The following is a 24,303-nucleotide window of genomic DNA, read 5'->3' as shown; positions in this document are numbered from 1 at the left end:
GTCCAGAATTGCCTGGCTGACTCTTCTGGCTGCTGAATTATGTGGCTCAAGTCATCGGCGTCTGGTGGTCACACATAAGTGGCCTGAAAGTTGTCGAGGAATGCAGCCTCCAGATCTTCCCAACAGCTAATGGAGTCTGCTGGCAAGCTATTAAGCCAATGCCGCGCTGGTCCTTTGAGTTTTAGTGGGAGGTACTTGATGGCATGTAAGTCATCACCGCGGGCCATGTGGATGTGGACGAGGAAGTCCTCAATCCATACTGCGGGATCTGTTGTGCCGTCGTATGATTCAATGTTTATAGGTTTGAAACCCTCTGGGAATTGATGTTCCATTACTTCGTATGTGAATCATAAGGGGTGTGCGGCGCCTCTGTATTGGGCTATATCACGACGCAGCTCGAATGGGTCTTGCCCGCTGTGTTCGGCCCGGACGGATTTTGCTTTGACTGTATCCGGCGTGACGTTTACCGTCTCGCAGAGTGGTGCGCCCTCGTGATCCGTAGATCGATCTTGAATGCTTTGCTTTGTCCTCCAATATGTCTCGCAGGTCTGGCGTATCTCCCCATGCCTTTTTATTTAAATGGCGTTGGGGTGGGGGCTGAGCTTTTGGCTGGAATGCCTCTCTATCGCGGCCACGAGGTGGCCGATCAGCCGTATCATACGCTTCTTCCTCCAGTCGGGGTAGTAACCTGCGCCTTGGGTAACTCTTGGAGGGACGCTCGAGTTTATATTCCTCAGCCGCGAGGACTTCAGTCCATTTGTCAGCTAGCAGATCTTGATCAGCTTGAAGCTGCTGCTGCTTTTTCTTCAGGCTATTTGTCGTGGCCATAAGCCTGCGCTTGAAGCGCTCTTGTTCGACGGGATCCTCTGGTACGGCGAATTCATCGTCGCCGAGGCTTGCCTCGTCTTCGGAGGGGGCATGTAATTGTCATCCTCCTCCTCTCCGCCAGCCGCTCTCTCAGCAGAGCTGGCTCCTTCATCCTCCTGCTCTAAATCTTGCTGGAGGGGATTGTTGTTGTCTTCGACGCTATCCGGAGTGTTATTATCTCCTGTGCCGGTATCACCACTTTTGCTTTGGCGGGACTTAGAGCGGCGCCGCTGACATCGGCGCTTGGGTTGCTTCTTGGAGGGGTCATCCTCCGCTATCTCGTCGCCGTTGCCTTCATTGGGTGTATCCACCATGTATATGTCATACGACGAGGTGGCTTTCCAGTGCCCTCTAGGTGTTGGTTCATGTTCGTCTCCTACACCGTCGTCCATACCGTCGATGTCTTCGGAGTCGAAGTCGAGCATGTCGGTTAAATCATCGACAGTGGCTACAAAGTGGGTGGTGGGTGGGCGTCGAATTTCTTCGTCGTCCACATCCCAGTCCTGTTGGCCATGATCCGGCCAGGGCTCTCCTGACAGAGAGAGAGACCTTAGTGAATTCAGAATGTCGCCGAAGGGCGAGTGCTGAAAGATATCCGCAGCGGTGAATTCCATGATCGGCGCCCAGTCGGATTCGATTGGCAGGGGCGCGGATGGTTCGGGGTCCAGAGGAGAGTCCGGCACCTTGGAGTCACGGGCTGCGCAGAGGATGATGCTGGTGTTCGGCTCGATCGTCGTTGAGACTGCAGCCCCTGAGGTGGTGTCTAGCCACCCGTCCTCGATTAGCGCAGCTAGCTCCGAGCTAAGGGTCGGAGCTGATGCGGGCGCGGCCTCTGGGGTACCGTCCGATGGCAGAGCTAGGTCATACCCATCGCGATAGTGCGGCGCGCCCGGCTGTGGCCCGAATCCGTCGAAGATCAAGTCCCCACGGATGTTGGCCGTGTAATTCAAACTTCCAAATCTGACCTGATGGCCAGGGGCATAGCTTTCAATCTGCTCCAGATGGCCAAGCGAATTAGCCCGTAGTGCAAAGCCGCCGAATACGAAGATCTGTCCCGGGAGAAAAGTCTCACCCTGGACCGCATTGCTATCGATGATAGTAGGAGCCATCAAGCCTAACAGCGACGACACAGAGGAACTCTCAATGAAAGCACCAATGTCGGTGTCAAAACCGGCGGATCTCGGGTAGGGGGTCCTGAACTGTGCGTCTAGGCCGGATGGTAACAGGAGGCAAGGGACACGAAGTATTACCCAGGTTCGGGCCCTCTTGATGGAGGTAAAACCCTACGTCCCGCTTGATTAATATTGAAGATATGGGTGTTACAAGAGTAGATCTACCATGAGATCAGAGAGGCTAAACCCTAGAAGCTAGCCTACGGTATGATTGTATGTTGTGATTGTTGTCCTACGAACTAAAACCCTCCAGTTTATATAGACACCGGAGAGGGTTAGGGTTACACAAGGTCGGTTACAAAGGAGGAGATATCCATATACGTATTGCCTAGCTTGCCTTCCACGCCAAGTAGAGTTCCATCTGGACACGAGACGAAGTCTTCAATCTTGTATCTTCATAGTCTAACAGTCCGGCCAATGGAGATAGTCCGGCTGTCTGGAGACCCCCTAATCCAGGACTCCCTCACTCATCCAAGGTGTAGTTCTTGAACTCGGTGCCATTGTCACTTCTTATTGTCAAGATCTTTGCATTGTGTTGACGTTGTGCTTCATTTGCAAAGTCAATGACAGTTTGTTGGGTCTCGCTCTTCCTCTTGAAGAAATACACCCAAGTATATCTTGAATAGTCATCCACAATCACCAAGCAATACTTCCTACCCCCAAGACTATCAAAGGATGGAGGCCCAAAGAGATCCAAGTGAAGGAGCTCCAAAGGCCTCTTCGAGTAAATGATAGTCGTGGGAGGGTGAGCCTTCTCATGAAGCTTTCCTTCGATACAAGCACTGCAAGCACGATCTTTAGCAAAACTAACATTCGTTAGTCCACGGACATGGTCCCCCTTGAGAAGACTTTGCAAAGATCTCATATTGACATGGGCTAAACGACGATGCCAAAGCCATCCCACATCAACTTTAGCCATTAGGCACGTCGCGTTCTTAGTGGGTCGCTCCGAAAAGTTAATCACATATAGACCATTCTCGACATGCCCAACAAAGACTACTTTAAGAGTCTTGCTCCACAAGAGGGCCACGGTATCAATATCAAAGAAAGTGGCAAAGCCCATGATTGCAAGTTGACGAACGGAAAGTAAATTGTATGCAAGGGACTCAACAAGCATGACCTTCTCGATCGTGAGATCATGAGAGATGACAACCTTGCCAAGTCCCAATACCTTAGAAGATGAGGCATCACCCCACTCGACATTGGTGGGCATAGATGGAATCTTGTGCACGTCCACCACCAAGTCCTTGCTTCCGGTCATATGATTTTTAGCTCCACTATCAAGCAACCATGATCCCCCACTGGAAGCAAACACCTACAAGAGATCAATGCTTGGTTTTAGGTACCCATTTTAAAGTTGGGCCTTGAGTTCTTCTTGCTCCAAAATTGCCTTAAAGCAAGGGCCATGTGTTCATGATAGGCATACTTCGTATCTTCGAGGTTTCTCTCCTCTTCTTCCTCTTCATCCTCTTCCTCCATACTAACCTTGGCCTTTAGAGCAAGGTTGGGTTTCTTTACTCTTTCAGAGCGAAGTACCGCATTGTCGGCGGTCTTGTCCAAGATGCTCATAGCAACGAACTCATCCAACACATCACTTGAGGACAAGGTGTGGAAGTCCAGCCTTTGACGAATGACAGAGGACATGGCTTTGTGGTAGGGCATCATTGCCTTGAGGAATTTGTGCTTGATCCAATTGTCATCCATGTCCTTGCTTCCATGATCTCGGAGCAAGACCGCGAGTTTGGTTACCCTCTGATAGAGCTCACGAGGTTCCTCATCTTCTTTTATTGCAAACTCATCGACTTCATCTTGCACCACTTCATAGTTGGAGCGTTGAATGCTTGCGCTTCCCCGGTAGAGGGAAACCACTTGGCACCAAGCATCTTTAGCCAAGGAGTAGGGCCGGAGATGAGGAAGGTCTTCGGGTGGGATAGCTTCTTGAATGATGAAGAGAGCATTCTCATTGAATTGATTATCCACGGCTTCTCTAGGAGTGAAGTTGCTTCGGTCATGCGGATAGAAACCTTCTTCAATGATTCTCCAAAGGTTAGTGTTCACATGATTTAAATGGTGCTTAAAACGATAGACCCAAGAATCAAATTCTACATTCTTCTCAATCTTAGGGGCCGGGCTGGCATGATTCAAATGAGGGAAGGGAGAGGTCCACCATAGACAAGTGGAGGTTCCACATGGGCAAAGATGTCGGTGCCACTTTTACCACTAGAAGGAAGGGCTTTCTCGCTAGTAGCTTCCCCCTTGTCGGAGGTAGCATCCGTCACCTTGTTGGCGGGATCACCCACTTTCAATGGTGCGGTGGAAAGTTTAAGCCCTTCTAAGAATTCATTAAACATGCCTTTGACCTCGGTCGTCATGGAGGTTTTCAATGTGTCCAACGCCACATTGAACTCCGCACGAGAGACCGCGGTTCCCCCATCTCCCATAGAAGATACCGGATTTGCACCAGAGTGCTCCTCCTCACCTTCTACGACGTCAACCATACTCTTCGGACGGTAAAGTCCTTAATAAAGAGATGAGGCTCTGATACCAATTGAAAGGATCGATATAGTTGACTAGAGGGGGGTGAATAGGCAACTAACATTTTTTAGCTTTTCTTTAACAATTTAAACTTTGCATCAAAGTATGTTGTCTAGATGTGCAACTAAGTGAGCAACCTATATGACGCAACAATGATAAGTACACAAGCAAGCAAGAGATATATCACAAATAAGCTTGCACAAGTAAAGGCACGAGATAACCAAGAGTGGAGCCGGTGGAGACGAGGATGTGTTACCGAAGTTCCTTCCCTTTGAAGGGAAGTACGTCTCCGTTGGAGCGGTGTGGAGGCACAATGCTCCCCAAGAAGCCACTAGGGCCACCGTATTCTCCTCACGCCCTCACACAATGCGAGATGCCGTGATTCCATTATTGGTGCCCTTGGAGGCGGCGACCGAACCTTTACAAACAAGGTTGGGGCAATCTCCACAACTTAATTGGAGGCTCCCAACGACACCACGAAGCTTCACCACAATGGACTATTGATCCGCGGTGACCTCAACTGTCTAGGGTGCTCAAACACCCAAGAGTAACAAGATCCGCAAGGGATTAGTGGGGGAATCAAATTTCTCTTGGTGGAAGTGTAGATCGGGGCCTTCTCAACCACTCCCGAGCAAATCAACAAGTTTGATTGGCTAGGGAGTGAGATCGGGCGAAAATGGGGCATGGAGAAACAATGGAGCTTAGGGTTGGAAGAGGTAGTCAACAAGAGGAAGAAGACACCCCTTATATAGCTGTGGACAAAATCCAACCGTTATCCACCTAACCAGCCCGCGACATGCGGTACTACCGCCCCTGACCAGTGGTACTACCGTAAGGCCATGCGGTACTTCCGCCCCTTACCAGCGGTACTACCGCAAGGCCATGCGGCACTACCATGAGGGACCGCGGTACTACTGCAGCAGCAGGAGGAGCTAGGGAAGACCTGTAGTACAAGGGCTGAGGGCGGTACTGCCGCAGGCACGGTACTACCGCTCCCCCTTGCGGTACTACCGCAAGGCAGGAAACTCCTAGCCTGAGAAGAGTGCGGATGAATAAAAATACATCCGTGCCTACTTCCGCTGGAAAACAGACGATGCAAAAATCTGACACAGTACTACCGCTGAGGAGCGGTACTACCGCCTGGCAGCTGAGCCAGGCCGCGCGCGGTACTAGCGCGCACGGGGTGCGGTACTACCGCGGAGGCGCATATGTAAAAAATTACATCCGCCCCTACTACCGCGATGAAGCGGCACTTGGCCTGGGTGCCACGGTACTACGGCTCCGGAGGAGCGGTACTACCGTGGGCTCCTACGGTACTACCGAGCCGAAGTACAGTACTACGCAGGTGCCTGCGATACTACCGCTCCAGGGAGCAGTACTATCGCAAGCCCATCATCAGCAACCAGGACAAAGCAAAGAGGATAAACGGAGGATGCTCCAATGCGAATGGGAAAGGAGGAGACAAGGAAGAAAATGTGTACGTGATGATTCCACCCGAACCTTTCCGACGCGGACCCCCTCTTAATAGTACGGCTTTCCTATGACTCAAATCCACCAAAAAGAAACGTAGAAAAACACCGTCTTCAATAGTCTTCGAGGGGCACCAAACCGTCTTGTGCCTAGCGATGAAACGTCTGGGAAACTCAAGGCACACGATTAGTCCGCAAAAGCATTGTCATCAATCACCAAAACACCTTAGGGATAAATATGCCCTTACAACAAGTATTTAGGTCTAAAACTAATCCCGAAGGTAGATGTAGAGGTAGCGTGCCGACGGCGATCACATCGACTTTGGAACCATTTCCCACGCGCATCATCACCTCGTCCTTAGCTAATCTTCTCTTAATACGTAGCCCGTGTTTCGAGTTGCAAATATTAGCAAAAGAACCAGTATCAAATACCCAGGCGCTACTGTGAGCATTAGTAAGGTACACATCAATAACATGTATATCAAATATACCTTTCACTTTGCCATCCTTCTTCTCCGCCAAATACTTGGGGCAGTTCCGCTTCCAGTGACCAGTTCCTTTGCAGCAGAAGCACTCAGTCTCAGGCTTAGGTCCAGACTTGGGCTTCTTCACTTGAGCAGCAACTTGCTTGCTGTTCTTCTTGAAGTTCCCCTTCTTCCCTTTGCCCTTCTTCTTGAAACTGGTGGTCTTGTTGACCATCAGCACTTGATGCTCCTTCTTGATTTCTACCTCCGCAGCCTTTAGCATTGTGAAGAGCTCAGGAATTGTCTTATCCATCCCTTGCATATTATAGTTCATCATGAAGCTCTTGTAGCTTGGTGGTAGTGATTGAAGAACTCTGTCAATGACACTATCATCAGGAAGATTAACTCCCAGCTGAGTCAAGTGGTTGTGGTACCCAGACATTCTGAGTATATGTTCACTGACAGAACTATTCTCCTCCATTTTGTAGCTGTAGAACTTATTGGAGACTTCATATCTCTCAATCCGGGCATTTGCTTGAAATATTAACTTCAACTCCTGGAACATCTCATATGCTCCATGACGTTCAAAACGTCGTTGAAGTCCCGGTTCTAAGCCGTAAAGCATGGCACACTGAACTATTGAGTACTCATCAGCTTTGCTTTGCCAGATGTTCATAACATCTGGCGTTGCTCCTGCAGCGGGTTTGGCACCTAGCGGTGCTTCCAGGACGTAATTCTTCTGTGTAGCAATGAGGATAATCCTCAAGTTACGGACCCAGACCGTGTAATTGCTACCGTCATCTTTCAACTTAGCTTTCTCTAGGAAGGCATTAAAATTCAACAGAACAACAACACGGGTCATTTATCTACAACAACATAGACGTGCAAAATACTATCAGCCTATCAGGTACTAAGTTCATGATAAATTAAAGTTCAATTAATCATATTACTTAAGAACTCCCACTTAGATAGACATCCCTCTAATCATCTAAGTGATCACGTGATCCATATCAACTAAACCATGTCCGATCATCACGTGAGATGGAGTAGTTTTGAATGGTGAACATCACTATGTTGATCGAATCTACTATATGATTCACGCTTGACCTTTCGGTCTCAGTGTTCAGAGGCCATATCTGCATATGCTAGGCTCGTCAAGTTTAACCCGAGTATTCTGCTTGTGCAAAACTGGCTTGCACCGTTGTATGTGAACGTAGAGCTTATCACACTCGATCATCACGTGGTGTCTCGGCACGACGAACTGTAGCAACGGTGCATACTCAGAAGAACACTTGTACCTTTAAATTTAGTGAGAGATCATCTTATAATGCTACCACCGTACTAAGCAAAATAAGATGCATAAAGGATAAACATCACATGCAATCAAATAAGTGATATGATATGGCCCTCATCATCTTGTGCCTTTGATCTCCATCTCCAAAGCACCGTCATGATCACCATCGTCGCCGGCTTGACACCTTGATCTCCATCGAAGCATCGTTGTCGTCTCGCCAACTATTGCTTCTACGACTATCGCTACCGCTTAGTGATAAAGTAAAGCAATTACATGGCGATTGCATTTCATACAATAAAGCGACAACCATATGGCTCCTGCCAGTTGCCGATAACCGTGTTACAAAACATGATCATCTCATACAACAATTTATATAATCACGTCTTGACCATATCACATCACAACATGCCCTGCAAAAACAAGTTAGACGTCCTCTACTCTGTTGTTTCAAGTTTTACGTGGCTGCTACGGGCTTAGCAAGAACCGTTCTTACCTATGCATCAAAAACCACAACACGGTATAGTGATTGCTTTTTGATCTTCAGAAAGAACCCTGTTCATTGAATTCGATTCAACTAAAGTTGGAGAAACAGACACCCACTAGCCACCTGTGTGCGAAGCACGTCGGTAGAACCAGTCTCGCGTAAGCATATACGTAATGTCGGTCTGGGCCGCTTCATCCAACAATACCGCCGAATCAAGAATCAACTAGTGACGGCAAGAAATATGTATATACCCACGCCCACAACTCCTTTGTGTTCTACTTGTGCATATAACATCTACGCATAGACCTGGCTCGGATGCCACTGTTGGGGAACGTAGTATTTCAAAAATATTCCTCGATCACGCAAGATCTATCTAGGAGATGCATAGCAACGAGAGGGGGAGAGTATGTCTACGTACCCTCGTAGACCGAAAGTGGAAGAGTTATGAAACGCGGTTGATGTAGTCGAATGTCTTCGCGATCCAACCAATCAAGTACCGAACATAGGGCACCTCCGTGATCTGCACACGTTCAGCTCGGTGACATCCCTCGTACTCTTGATCTAGTTGAGGCCGAGGGAGAGTTTCGTCAGCACGACGGCGTGATGACGGTGATTATGAAGTTACCAACGCAGGGCTTCGCCTAAGCACTACAACGATATGACCAAGGTGGAATTTTGTGGAGGGGGGCACCACACACGGCTAAACAATCAACTTGTGTGTCCTAGGGTGCCCCCTGCCCTCGTATATAAAGGATCAAGGGGGAGGCCGGCCGGCCCTCATAGGCGCGCCAACGGGGGGGGGGGAGGAATCCTCCTCCTAGTAGGAGTAGGACCCCCCCCTTCCCTAGTCCTACTAGGAGACGAAGGAAGGAGGGGGGAAGAGAAGGAAGGAGGGGGCGCCGCCCCTGCCCATGGGGGGGGGGGGTGCGGCCAGCCCTTGGCAGCCCCTCTCTCTCCCTAGGCCCAATAAGGCCCATTACTTCTCCGGTGGTTCCGATAACCCTTCCGGCAATCCGATATATATCCGGTGACCCCCAGAACTCATCCGGTGTCCGAATATAGTCATCCAATATATCAATCTTTATGTCTCGACCATTTCGAGACTCCTCGTCATGTCCCTGATCACATCCCGGACTTCGAACTACCTTCGGTACATCAAAACACATAAACTCATAATACCAATCGTCATCGAACGTTAAGCGTGCGAACCTTACGGGTTCGAGAATTATGTAGACATGACCGAGACTCATCTCCGGTCAACAACCAATAGCGGAACCTGGATGCTCATATTGGCTCCCACATATTCTACGAAGATCTTTATCAGTCAAACCGCATAACAACATACGTTGTTCCCTTTGTCATTGGTATGTTACTTGCCCGAGATTCGATCATCGGTATCTCAATACCTAGTTCAATCTCGTTATCGACAAGTCTCTTTACTTGTTCCGTAATGCATCATCCCGCAACTAACTCATTAGTCACATTGCTTGCAAGGCTTATAGTGATGTGCATTATCGAGAGGGCCCAGAGATACCTCTCCGACAATCGGAGTGACAAATCCTAATCTCGATCTATGCCAACTCAACAAACACCATCGGAGACACCTGTAGAGTATCTTTATAATCACCCAGTTACGTTGTAACGTTTGTTAGCACACTAAGTGTTCCTTCGGTATTCAGGAGTTGCATAATCTCATAGTCATAGGAACATGTATAAGTTATGGAGAAAGCAATAGCAATAAACTAAACGATCATAGTGCTAAGCTAACGGATGGGTCAAGTCAATCACATCATTCTCTAATGATGTGATCCCGTTCATTAAATGACAACTCTTTTCCATGGCTAGGAAACTTAACCATCTTTGATTAACGAGCTAGTCAAGTAGAGGCATACTAGTGACACTTAGTTTGTCTATGTATTCATACATGTACTAAGTTTCCGGTTAATACAATTCTAGAATGAATAATAAACATTTATCATGATATAAGGAAATATAAATAACAACTTTATTATTGCCTTTAGAGCATATTTCCTTCAAAACCCTAGCCGCTAACCCCGTCGCGCCCCTCCCCTTCGCTCTCGCGCCGCCAGCCCCGCGCTCGCCCCGTCTCCCTCGCGCCGCCAACCCTGCGCTCGCCCCGTCTCCCTCGCCCCACCACCCCGCCTCCTCCCTTGAACTGGGCACTCAGCGGCTTCTTTGAGAAGGATTAATGGGACACTTTGGCATGAAGAAGACGGAGGACATACTTGCTACACATTTCTTTTGGCCAAAGATGAAACGGGATGTTGAACGTTTTTTTGCTCGTTGCACTACATGTCAAAAACCTAAGTCACGACTCAATCCTCATGGTTTATATATGCCTTTGTCTGTACCTAGTTTTTCTTGGGAGGGTATATCTATGGACTTTGTTTTAGGTTTACCTCGAACAAAGAAGGGGAGGGATATTATATTTGTTGTCGTGGATAAATTTTCGAAAATGGCACACTTTATACCATGTCATAAAAGCGATGCTGCTGCTAATGTTGCTGATTTGTTCTTTCGTGAAATTATTCACTTGCATGGTGTGCCAAATACAATTGTTTCAGATCGTGATACTAGGTTTTTTAGACACTTTTGGAGATGTTTATGGGCTAAGTTGGGGACTAAACTGCTTTTTAGTACTACATGTCACCCCCAAACTGATGGACAAACTGAAGTAGTCAATAGAACATTGTCTGCTATGCTTAGGGCTGTTTTGAAGAATAATAAGAAAATATGAGAAGAATGCTTGCCTCATATTGAATTTGCTTATAATCGTTCGATGCATTCTACTACTAAGATGTGCCCTTTTGAGATTGTGTATGGCTTTCTACCTCGTGCACCTATTGATTTGTTGCCTCTTCCATCTTCAGAGAATGTTAATTTTGATGCTAAACAACGTGCTGAATTGATCTTTAAAATGCATGAGTTAACTAAGGAGAACATTGAGCGTATGAATGCTAAATATAAAATTGTTGGATATAAGGGTAGAAAACATGTTGTGTTTGCACCTGGAGATCTTGTTTGGTTACATTTGCGTAAGGATAGATTTCCTAATTTGCGCAAATCAAAGCTAATGCCACGTGTTGATGCTCCTTTTAAGGTGTTAGAGAAAATAAATAATAATGCATATAAACTTGAGTTGCCTGCAAATTTGGGGTTAGTCCCACTTTTAATACTGCAAATTTGAAGCCTTATTGGGGTGAGGAGGATGAGCTTCCGTCGAGGACGACTTCATTTCAAGAAGGGGAGGATGAGGAGGACATCAATACCATTGTTACACCCACAGCTCCGGCTGCTATATATACTAGACCAATTACTAGAGCTCGCGCACGCCAATTGAATTACCAGGTACTTTCGTTTCTAAGTGACAATTCCAATGTTCATGAGAATATGATGCTGCTAATTTGGATACATTTGTTTTGCTTACAAATGAAGGGCCTAACATGGACAAGAGGGATGAACACTGGAGCAAGACCAAGCATTGAGATGGTAGCATGCGCAAGGGGAACAAGAACGGAGTTACAAGTGATGATTTCAGGACATTGAAGCCACCATAATGAGTGCATGAAGCCTTGGACGAAATATACAAGATGCCACTTCATAAATTTCATCCAAAGTCTATTCTAGGTGCTGTGTCACCTTATTATTGGGCCAGGCCCATGTAATTTCGAAATACTTGAGTTTATGCTGTTTTTAGAGTTCGTGTGTGTGGGGAAACGAGAGTTAGGGTTGGTTTCGGACCCCTCCTCCAAGGGCCACAAAATTCCCACCCCTCTTCCTCCATACATACACCCCTTAGGGCGTCGTTTAGACTTTGGGTTTTGTTTAGATTAAAAGTTCACTATAGCTGTAACTTCGCGTACTTCGTTTGTGTTCAATGACCTGACAAGGACGTCACAGAACCCCGCCTTGATCAATAAAGCTTTCATCTTATATTCGCAATATCCAGATTGCAATCTTAGTTTCTTACTTGTTCTTCGTTTGCTTGCAGGAAATAGACCCTCGTGGTCAGGTTGATCGTGCTTCGGCTTGGTCAATAACCTTTCAGAGTTGGTTAGCGATTGCTAAGGCACGACGTCCTCACATGTTCTAGTCGGATCGTCAAAGTCTACTCCACCAAAAAGATAGCCACCATCTCATCGAAAGACGGGACACCTTTGCCTCTATCACCGTGCCTCCGGCTCACACGCGCACTCCGGAGTCGGAGGCGCGCGACGCGCGCAGCGAGAGGCAGCGTTCACGGGAGAGGGAGGCGGCGAAGCAGTCCGCGCGCCGCCGCCGGAGTGGAGCGGTTCCAAGGTCAAGACCGGTGGCAAATCTGGATCTAGAGCATCGCCGCACCTCCCGCGCTGGCGCAGCGCGAATGCCGGAGCTCGACCCTCCCGGCTCACGCACAGTGACGCCCGGTCAGCACAGTCCGCGCTGGCCCCGCGTCGTCTCCTTCCCCCACTGTCCGCTCCTGCACGCGACCAATGTTGGGTGCTTGTGCCCGCGCCGCGCGCCACGAGAGACAGTGTTCACGGGAGAGGAGGCGGCGGTGCAGTCCGCGTGCCACCGCCGCGGGATGAAGCTTGACGCCGACGATGACGCGCGTCTCCTCGCCTGGGTGTACCGCCGCTCCCTCACGACGACGAAGATGGACGCTCGCCGCCTCCAACGGAAGAACGCCAAGGCGCTCCGGCTAGCCATTGAGCAGTCGGAGCGCGAGGCAAAGGAGGCAACGGCTTAAAAGGCTCGGGTGGCAAGGCTGAAGCTGGAGCAGGACAGGGTGGTCCGTCGAATGAAGGGGCTCATCGTCCTCTCCGATGGCAGTGACAGCGGCACCTCGTCGTCCGACGACCAAAACCCTCCACCAGCCTCGGACGCCTTCAGCTGTGTCGGCGACCAGAAGGGCAAAGGCCCAGCGAGGAAGTGGCGATTCCGGCCCCCTCCTCAACATTTACATCGTTTTAGTTGTAAAAGTTTATGAACTTGTCCATGGATAAACTGTGATCTTTTAGATGTGGTGAAGTATGTTTATGTCCGTTTGCAGTCGATTTTATGTTTCTTTGCAGCTCAATTTTGTTGTATGTCGTCTGATCACGTAGGATAAATCAACGTGTGCATGGGTAGTATGGATATAAGACGCGGAATATGAGATAAGTAGATGCAAAACAACAAATTTGAGATGTGCTCGATCACTGCCTGCAGACGCGCCCATGTGTGACCGCGGACATTTGAAAGGCCAGATTTACCGGCTGTAGATGCTCTAATGAGCTATTTTATTTGCTTATCTGATACGATGTTCAAATCTAGTAGCATGGCCGAGTGAGGTCTCCTCCAACACGGGCTGTAGTGTAGCCCCCTCGTTCCCACACCGCCCCTCGGGCGTTGAGCTGCCCCTCCTTCCCCGCCTTCGTTCTCGAACTCACCAGTCCCTCGGTGGAGTGCAGCTCAACGCCTGTACGACTGCCAGTCTGCTCTACTCCCCCGTCCTATTCCCTTGTCTCGCTCATCGTTCATCAAACGACGCACCGTGGGGCTTACGAATAATGCTACATATACATAGGTTTACACGAATTTTATTAATGGGTGGATTTTAATTGGAGACTAAGGGGAGGAAAGGCCATCTTCGTGAAAATCAAGAAAGGAGTGGTTAATTAGAAAGAAAGAATCTTAGTCAGCGTGTAACTACATGTAACTCTTTGTATATTTAGCATTATTGTGCGGTCCAGGGCTCAATGACGGCAAGCTTGACATGACCAATTTCCTTCCGCACCATCGTGGAGAGAATCCTAGGCGTTATATGGGGCTAAATTTCGTGTTTGACCCTTTTCTGAAACTTGATCAAGATCTGGCCCTAGTTTGTAAAAACTTCGGGATCTGGTCCTTTCGCTATTGCGAGGGTCTATGAGTGTAGGGGATAACAACCTATCGCCAAAGTCACCGGCAGTAGGGTTGCACACCCTATCGAGAAATTTTTCTAAGTATGGAAAATAGTGCGTGCTCCCATCTACCGCCGTGCACATTAACGGTAGGGTTGTATAGCCTATCGCCAGCCTGTTTGGCGGTAGGATTGTCTCCTACCGCCAAGGTCCCTGGCGGTAGGCTATTGCATCCTACCATCATAAACCCTGGCGGTAGCAAAAGATCTCGATCAAGTTTTAGAAAAGGATCAGATCTCAAAAAATTTACAAAGTAGGGCAAGATCTTAATTAAGTTTTAGAAAAGAATCAAAACATGAATTTTAGCCTTATTTTTTCTCGACTATGCACGAACGTGCATATCATACTTTATAAAGGGGAGGGGGGTGGGTAGAGAAACCCCAAAGTCTACAAATGGCATTACAACGCCTAGAGCCTTGGCTCCAAGTCCCACTCACACGTTCCTAGTACAGAGTACTCACGTCTCGTCCACCTTTAAAGCTTCACCGCGACCGCTCCAATCTATTTTGAGCAATCCCGCTTGATGCTAAGCATTTTATTCCGCCACGATTATCCATATTACTCCCTCTAATGATGGTGAGGCTCCATCGAAAATAATGGCATTCCTATAAAGCTGGTCATAGTGGGGAGTAACTTAGACTAATGTCATGCGCATGGCACTAGTCCAAGTTACTACCTTCATAATGCAAAGTAACATAATAATAGTATCATAGATGTCTTCATTTATTAGCTGGTAGACTCATCTTGTCTTGAAAAGCGCTATGTTACAGTAACATATTATGTTATCATCTCTCATTAATTACTTACCACATAAGCAGAATTTTCTCGAAATACGTTATGTTACTAGCTAAGTTACTCCAGGAAGTAATTTAGACTAGTGTCATATGCATGACACTAGTCTAAGTTACTATCTTTATAGTGCAAAGTAACATAATACTAGTGTCATATGTGGCCTCATTTAATAGCTTGTAGACTCATATTGTTTTGGAAAACGCTATGTTACAGTAACATATTATGTTACTACTTCTCATTAACTACTTGCCACATAAGCAAAAAATTCTCGAGGTGCGCTATATTACTACCTAAGTTACTCTCACTATGACTAGCCTAAGACTAGTCACAACGGATAGTAACATACACTAGTAACATACACATATTTCTAGACTATGTTACTACCTTCATAGTGGGTAGTAACTTAAGTGTGATAACATGCAAAGATTCATTTATCAGGTTATAGACTCAGGGGTGTTTGTTTCCAGGGACTTTTTGGTGTAGAGACTAGAAAAAGTCCCTCTTAGAGAATTTTTAACCAAACGGGGGGACTACTAGGGACTAAAAGTTGTTTTTTAAGACTAAATGAAGAAGACTCTCAAGGAGTCTTTTTTGAGACTTTTTGAAACTTTTCCAACAATGCCCCTCCATGCACCCATTGACCCATCACCCCATGATGTTGTTTGGCTGTTATTTTTCTATATACTAAGGGTAACATAGTCATTTAATAACTTCTAGAAAGGGACTAGGGACTTTTTAGTCTCTGAAAACAAACAGGGAGGGACTTTTTAGGGACTAGGACTTTTTAGTTGGGACTAGAAAAAGTCCTAGGACTTATGAACCAAACAAGGCCTCATATTGCATTGGAACATGTGATGTTATAGTAACTAGCTAAGTTAGTACAACTACCTCTCTCTTCATTAACTCATTGCCACATAAGCAAATTTGCTGAGTTGGACTCGATGTTACTGCTGAAGATAGGAAGTGCGACTTGCCGCACCCCACCCGCCCCAGTCATATCCAACCTGGTATGAGACGTTTTGTATTTCATACGTTTATACAATGAAAGCAATACCGCAAAGGCTCAGTATGCTACAGAAAAAGTAAAAGGCTCAATTGTTCGTGATAATTTATTTACAATCTACACAAGGCCACAAAAAAGAGAGTAACATCCATGCATAGTTTCTATACTAAGCATAGGCAGAGTGCATACAAAACATGTGTTACACAGAATTTTTATTGCCCTTTTGCAGTTGCACAGGTCACACATGTTACAGATAGATAAGGTGCCGATAATGATAAAACAAAAAAATAACTAATAGGCACACAAGCCTTCGTTTTCCCCCTAACAGATTCACTTTTACCTAGAACTTCCGTGCTTCGCATCTACAGAAACTATATCATCTGAATCTGTATATCTATCTACTCCTTTCTTTCGTGTCCGGTGTACCATATCTTTGTTCTGAATTCAAGTGACTAAACATTGATATGTACACAGTATCAAACAAAAGTAAAGGGAATTAGGGGGTAAATAAGCTACCTGTTGCAATAACCAAATACATGTTATAATTCTGACGCAAACAAAAATGTAACAACAAGAAGTCAAACCATATATTGTCCGAGAAAGACGATCAATGTCTCCATTACCCCAAAATTTATTGATAGGCAACAATGGTTGTACAATGATCAGGTGGCATACACCATGAACAATATAAGTGACACACTCATGTAAGTAGGCATGGAAGAACACTAATAACTGCAAGATGATGCAGCTAACTTAGAATAAAGGAGCCACAACTGAAATACATGCAAGCTGGTGCAACTAACTGAGATAAAGGTTAGTATAAGTTTCCAATATAAATTTAGGTTAAAAGGTAAATCAACTAAAGTTTTTTTGTTCTTCCTATATACTGGCATATGGGATCGGTAACCCACTCTGCTCCAACCCAACAAAAATAGAGAAAACAGAGCATCAATCTTGCTTTCTTTAACGCTAGAGAGATCGGTCCCAAAAGGCCTTGCCCAGGAACCAACAAGGCATCATGTTGTGTTTCACAAAGACCATGAAGCATAAGCAACTAATCATAGAAGTAGACACAAACTTGGTTACCTAGGCTCGAAATGCAGGGCTGGCGGCTACTCACCTAGGCCCAAAGTAGCTGTCTCTGTCGTTGGGTCATTGACAGTAAGGCGGGATAGATTCATCTTGGGCTCCTCTCCCTTTGTGTGGTGGCAGCCTGAGCTTCTCCTGCCGAGCGCCAATGAGGAAGAGATCGAGCAGAATCGGTGAGTGGCTGACTTTCGTAATGCAAAATCGGTGAAACTAAAAACACATGCTATAGTTTGAAGCAAAGAAGTAGCATGCGCATTGGAATGTCATTGTTTTAATTATAGAAGTGGCATCAAATTTAAAAAAACACAGAAGTGCCACATTTTTTCCAAACCAATAAAACTGAAATAATCTAAGAATATTATCATTACAGAGCAATAATTTCTGAAGTCGGTGTCTATAAAAAGTAAAATAATATAAGGAAATCTATCTACTATCACCAGCATTGCAAACCAAACCAATCAGTAGTATAACAATCAGATCGATGATAGGGGCTTTGGCTAGTGTGGTGCCCGAGGTTGCTCACCGACGTACAACAGCGACTTTGGATAGAATCACCGCCCAAAATGATCAAATATTCAAGTGCGGTGCATAGTTCTTTCAAGATAAAAAGAACAGTTGATTATGTGATGTTTCAAATAGTCCGTCCATAGTAGTATACAAGTGTTCCCTCAATTTAATCAAGCCATTTATTCTTCCTACATATACTCCCTATGCACCATAGAACTTATCCATTAATGAGTTCTCTGTAGGTTTTTGCAAGGAATTATTTGCATCTACATATCTTATACATTTGCTTGTTTCCTAACATATCAGTTTTTGCAAGGAATTATTTTCAATCCAAATTTAGACTGAGATACAAAACTGAACTATGCAATCCAAATTATACATCCTATGGACATAGTTAGGCACTGATGCTAATCCACCATCCAATGATCACGCCACAACACAAATACAGTTTTGGGTTGCATCTTACCGCTCAGAGATAGTAGTCACACTTGCAAGTAGCAACTGTGATATGTCAGATGATACAGAAACAAAAGCAAACAAACAACGGCCACCTCGACCAACGGTGAAGCTCTGAATTAGGACTGGAAGGACGGACCATATAATATGATAGAGGAAAAGCAAGATATGAATGTTAGAAATCAAAATCCCAACCTTAGCTAGCTGAACCACCAAACAAAGTTTAGTTTCAGAGCGGGTAATATAATCATAACATTATACAGAGAGGTATCATGCATGTTGACTATACAATATTTAAAGCGAACAAAGAGGTATTTTATTCCAATGGTTTATTCAATTCTTGATGCGTTTATTCCAATGGTTTATTCAATAACTAAAAAAAAGCTACAGGCAAGCACATAACAGAGCATATGGTATACCTACCTAGAGCAGCACAAGAGAAAGAGAGGGAGCCAGAGGTAGGAGATGGGATCACTCACCGGAGAGGGAGGTTGTGGTCGACCGCCGTCGTCGGGGTCGGGCATGGGCTCCACGTCACGCAGCAGCATCGATTCCTGCGGGCTCAGGTCTGAAATGCATCACAATGTTCAACACCGTCAGACTCAAATTCAGGTTCAGTATGCCAAAGAACAGGACGCCAAGACAAATCTGATTCAGGTTCAGTATGACAAATAACACATCACCAAGTGAAATGTGATTAAGGTTCAGTATGGCAAAGAATACACCACCATGAGAAATGTGGTTTTTAGTGTCTGGCGAGCAAGTATGATGTGTATTCATCTGTAACTTGATTACATGAATTCAGGTTCAGCATGTCAAGAAAGAGCAGTAGTGCTACATATTCCTCCGTGATTGGATGATCATAAAAGTTACACTATCCAAGAGCTGTCACTCCCCCTAATGTTATAAAACACTAAAGCCTGGAGCACATTAGTTGGAAGTGATATATACAACATGCAGCTAGCCGAAGATCACCTAAAGAAGGGACTATTGTACCGTATATTGTTAGGGTTAAAATTCAGGTATTGGCACACAGAGAAACTAACAGGAAAACATGCACCATTAATGACTCACCATAAGGGCAGTAGATGATCTACAGTAGATGGTTACCAAATAATGCTCGGAAGAACAATCTCTCGAAAAGAACCATGAGAGCGCCAAACTATCTGTAAACATGAAGAATGCCCTTGCTAGGATTAGAAGAGACGAGTATGCTATGATAATCCAAAGAACAAAAGGAATTTAAAGTTATCAAAGCATAAAGCAAGCGCTGAACCTATAAAAATATCCGCTAAGCTTTGCCTGAAAACCCACCAAATATATCCTCGATTACATAGTTGTCTCTGTCAAGGTAGTGACTACAGAAAGGTTTCCCAACAAAACAAAATAAAGTTGTTCTTTCTTTTTGAGAGTTTGATAGCAAACCCGCAATGCATCAGAAAGGGCATGTGTAGCTAGATAAATTACTTGTTTCAACACGATTGGCATATTTTTATAAGGAACCACATACTACGTATGAGACAAATTCCCATGGTACTATAAACCACCGGTTTATCAAACACTATAAAAAATAAAGTCTGATAATACTTCAACTTGGAGTTAGACATCTTATTTACGACTGAACAAATTGTAGTCTCCGTACTGATAAGCAAGAGATAATTAGACCAACAAATAAACCATAGTTTATGGACATGGAAGATGTTGGAGAACACCACTGTATCATGTAGCACCAATCAGCTATCTCGGGAAATTTCAAAAGGGGTGCACCACGACGGCAAGCGGAGCGTCGTGTGGGTCCTCTCCGAGCACAATCCTCGCCTGTAGCACAAACACAAAGAGAAGGAAGCACACCCAGACCCAGGTCAACCCACGATCGAATCTGAAGCCCAACCAAAATTAAAGCAAAAAAAGGGGTCGGGCAGCGATGCACCAGGGGCTCCTCGGAAAGCGGGCAGCTCTCGGAGTCGAACCTGAGAACCTCCAGGGCCGAACCTGCGAGTTTTTCTAGTATTCGCCTGACCAAAACGTTGGGACCGGCACCCTCATGCCAAGGCATATTTTTACCATACAAACTCAAGGCAACAAGAGCGGCTCCGATAACTTGTTGGGAGCGAGTCTTTCTAGTATAACAAAGTACAACTTACTCTTAACCAGATTAAATCAAGGACCAACAACAAACAATAAAAGATCAAGAACAACTCGTATGCAATAAAGGTATGAGAGAGAAGAAATCTTTACATAAGACGACTATAAGCAGTGGAGCATAAATAAGCAACACCTTTAAATACAAATAAAAGGGTCCAGGGTTCATTGCATAGTGGGCTCAGATCTGACTTGCCTCGATCATATAACCTACCCCCGTCTCTTATCACCAGATCAATCTGTTTATACAATGGAGTTGCCCTGGTTATCACTCAACAAGAATGACCATCCAAGGACAGAGCAACAAGTATCACAGGATCAAAAAGGATTCTAGAGACAAGAGGGAGGATTCAACTTGATACCCACAGGTGCCCCGATTGCTCAAAGGCACACTTTTTTCCAGCCACGGCTAATCATCATCGCCCCAACACGAGAGAGAGGGTCGTGTGAGAGAAGAGGGGATTCAGAGAGAAAGGGCGAATGGGAGCACGAAAGGGCAAGCTGGTGCCCTCCCCCACCTCATCCACGCACGGGCCAACCACCGTCCACCGCGCACAAGGCCAAAACATGAAAAGACCAAAATACCCTCTGCGGGGGCACGTTATTTCTTGCGGTGGCACAAGATATTTGCCAGCCCACGCGCCCCACGGGCCACACAGCCAAAACACATAGCCACGGTCACTGAACAAGGCGGCCCACACGCCGGAAACCCCACACGCCAGCGAAATACGCTCAAAACGGTGGAGTAAGCGAAAACCCAGGGAAACGGTGACTTTCATTGCGACAGGAGCAACGAATCAATCCGACGGCGCAGGTCATCCCACTGCTCGATCCGACGGCTGGAATCACATCAAGCAAACGAATCTAACGGCCAGGAGGCCCAAATCGCTGAGGAGCCAGGGAATCCGATCGTAGTCGTTTTTTACCTCACCGTGGGAGGTTGTAGCCGAGGCAGTACTCAGTGAGCACCGGGGTTGCGCCTGAACGCCGTCCAACCGGTGAGGAACCGCATCGGAGTTGCGCCTTGCACCGTCCCGCCGACGAGCACGAATGCATCAAACAACCAAGTGACTCTGTGCACGAAATACATGTCAAACAATATCAACAATCAGATATGCTATCGCAACAGGCGAATAAACATTTAGTATAATAGAACAATGTAATCGAAGCGGGGCTAGGCAATACAGAAAGCAATGCATATTTGATAGACCAGCTCATCTATCACTGGAACTGTAGAGTATTTAGATGACTGCTAATAATAGTATGTCACTGCTGATATATTTGTAAGTCAAATGGAATGTGTTTTGTTAAAAACCCAAATAATGGCCTGACTTTGATAAAGCCACAGGACGCTACAGGGTTAAAGGATAGTTTTCATCAAGAATATGCGCATTGGGATCCACACACATGTCAGTAAATCAAGAAACTACATATGTTCCTACCTGGAGGTACCCATTCGTATTGCAAGCAAGACACTGAACAACAATAGCAGGGATCTGCAGTAGAGTAGGACCGATTAACGGCTTAGGATATACCTTGTGTGCCGGTGAACCTTAGATCTGAAAGCCCGTGCACCTGTCGAACATAATGACTATTAAGAGAATGATTTCAAAGCAACCGTAACTGACATAATGATTATTAAGTAAACAGGTACATAACAAATACAATGAATGTCTACATAGTACCCCATCTCTCTGAATACTGAATACATGCACACTCATTTTGAAGTACACTTTTGGAGCGATGGAAAACCAGGAAATTAGAATGCAGGGAAAAAGAAAATTAAGAGAACCAGCCAACTATGCAAGGGCACCACCTGACAGTTCAGATCTTCAGGAGGTGCTTACTGTATTATCGATATAGCGATGCATCTTGTTAGAATCAGCAAATAAATGCATATGCTAGCAGTTAGTGTTCGCAGGGAGAAAACAAACAATCCATTACTGAATTATGCATATACATCCCCGTGAATAAACTACACGTGCACCGCAACATCAAACTATCCATGTGCAATCGGAGAAAAGTAACATACTGTCCTTTTATCTTATACTCTATCTTATATGGCAGTCTGCCATGCTGATGTTGTCTTTGTATTCATTACAATATCACATATCAACCTATGTTTTTAGGTCCCTACAAATTTGTTCCAAATTTGGTTAGACGAACTACACAGCAGAAGCACTTTTAGCTAACATAAGAATACACCATCATTAGGTATACAGGTTTACAACCATGATAAGCAAAACATTGCCATCTTTCTCTAGTCAACTCATGGCATGAACAAAATAACGTGACCACGGAAATATCATGTACACATTGGAGTTCATGTGTTGTTTGATCAAACAAGGAAATCAATATTTGACAAAGTATTTCAGGCAAACAAATATGGAAGAAATTAACGATTTCATATGTGAATTACCAAAGAAATTAGCCCGAGCGAGGTACAAACGTCGACCACCACATACAGAACAGAAAATGGAGAAGCACTCATCCTCGCAACATATCGCCATCATCTGAGACAGAATACGAACGCACAAAATGGAAATAGTAAGCACATGCATCATAAGTAAGCTACTAAATTAGGACTTGAAAGAGTAAAATCAGCACACAAGTGGTGCTTACAACAATCTTCACACAAACTTTACACCAGCCAAAACGAAACTTATATAGATTTTCCTACCACAATGTTATAAACTACTATCTAATTGACCATCATTTGAGATAGTATCTCAAAAAACGTTATCAATGCATTTTTATAGCTAGCTGCATTTCAACAATCCTGGTCAACCATGAATAAATTAGCAGAACACCAAGATATATGTACAGGAGCATCGGGTTCATTTGATACATGTACATACAATCAACAGGATATTTTTATCTTGAACAACAATTAATCTAGTGTCTAGACAATGGAAGAAAGACATGATACGGACTATACTACAGTCGCCCATTACTAATTTTTCATCAAGCAACAACATAATTCAAATGCATGATCTCAACTGAGGCACAAATAAACCAGATGGGAAATCAATAAACCTTCCAATTTTGGGATCCAATAGCTCTGGAGGACTGCACCTCTCCCCTTGTGATCCATCCCCCTGCAAAACAAACAAATTGACATATCCAATTAAATCTCGAGCGGATGAACACACACACACACACACACACACACACACACAGAGAGGAAATGGGGGAAGTGGAGATAACGCTCACCGCTGCCTTCACACAGTGGATCTGAGGCGGCACATCACGGTTTGTTTCCTTCACGGACGCGCACTGGCACAAGGACGAGGGCCCATCGTTCCTCCAGTCGATGGAGGCGCCTGGAACAACGACCAGGAGGCGATGCAGTGCGGGAGGACTTAGGCGGTGTCGGCGAGGACCGATCGGAGCCGCAGGCGCAGCGCCGGCGTCCATGGCGACGCCGTGTAGTGCACCGATGACCGCGGTGCTAGGGTTAGCCGGGGCCGCTCGTAGAGGAGCGGCGCGATGGATCAACCCGGTGGAGAAGGAGCAGCGTCACAAGATGACCTCGTGGATGTGCTGGATGGTGACGGACTTCGCCGGAACTGGCCGGTACCAGGCGACGATGGTGGCGGCGGCAGTTGGGGAAGAGAGAGAGGATCGTGGGAGAGAAGAGGGGATCCAGAGAGAAAGGGCGAATGGGAGCACGAAGGGTCAAGCCGGTGCCCTCCCCCACCTCATCCACGCACGGGCCAACCACCGTCCACCACGCACAAGGCCAAAACGTGAAAAGACCAAAATACCCTTTACGGGGGCACGTTATTTCTTACGGTGGCACAAGATATTTGCCAGCCCACGCGCCCCACGGGCCACACAACCAAAACACATAACCACGGTCACTGAACAATGCGGCCCACACGCCAGCGAAGTACGCTCAAAACAGCGGAGTAAGTGAAAACCCAGGAAAACGGTGACTTTCATTGCGACAGGAGCAACGAATCGATCTGACGGCGCAGGTCATCCCACTGCTCGATCCGACGGCCGGAATCACATCAAGCAAATGAATCTAACGGCCAGGAGGCCCAAATCGCTGAGGAGCCAGGGAATTCGAGCGGATTCG

General features: G+C 45.9%; 1 long non-coding RNA gene across 6 annotated transcripts; it reads right to left on the bottom strand.

Moving 5' to 3' along the window:
• Window positions 1–15,162: 15,162 nt before the first annotated feature.
• LOC125532016 (uncharacterized) lies at window positions 15,163–23,906 on the bottom strand. Of its 6 annotated transcripts, none has more exons than XR_015616919.1 (8): window positions 23,433–23,906; window positions 23,256–23,317; window positions 22,639–22,732; window positions 21,755–21,794; window positions 19,152–21,292; window positions 18,557–18,645; window positions 17,146–17,249; window positions 15,163–16,026 (listed from the first exon to the last, which is right to left on the bottom strand). It is a non-coding gene; the product is annotated as an uncharacterized LOC125532016 (long non-coding RNA). The 6 variants fall into 6 exon arrangements; XR_015616918.1 differs by lacking the exon at window positions 15,163–16,026 and adding an exon at window positions 16,210–16,541; XR_007296441.2 differs by lacking the exon at window positions 15,163–16,026 and having other exon boundaries at window positions 16,210–17,249; window positions 19,152–19,895; window positions 20,008–21,292.
• Window positions 23,907–24,303: the final 397 nt, after the last annotated feature.

Source organism: Triticum urartu, chromosome 2A, assembly GCF_056163025.1.
Source record: "Triticum urartu cultivar PI428250 chromosome 2A, HENAU_Tu73, whole genome shotgun sequence".
NCBI lineage: Eukaryota > Viridiplantae > Streptophyta > Magnoliopsida > Poales > Poaceae > Triticum > Triticum urartu.
Note: the sequence above shows the minus strand (reverse complement) of the source record. Positions and strands in the feature narration are given on the sequence as shown.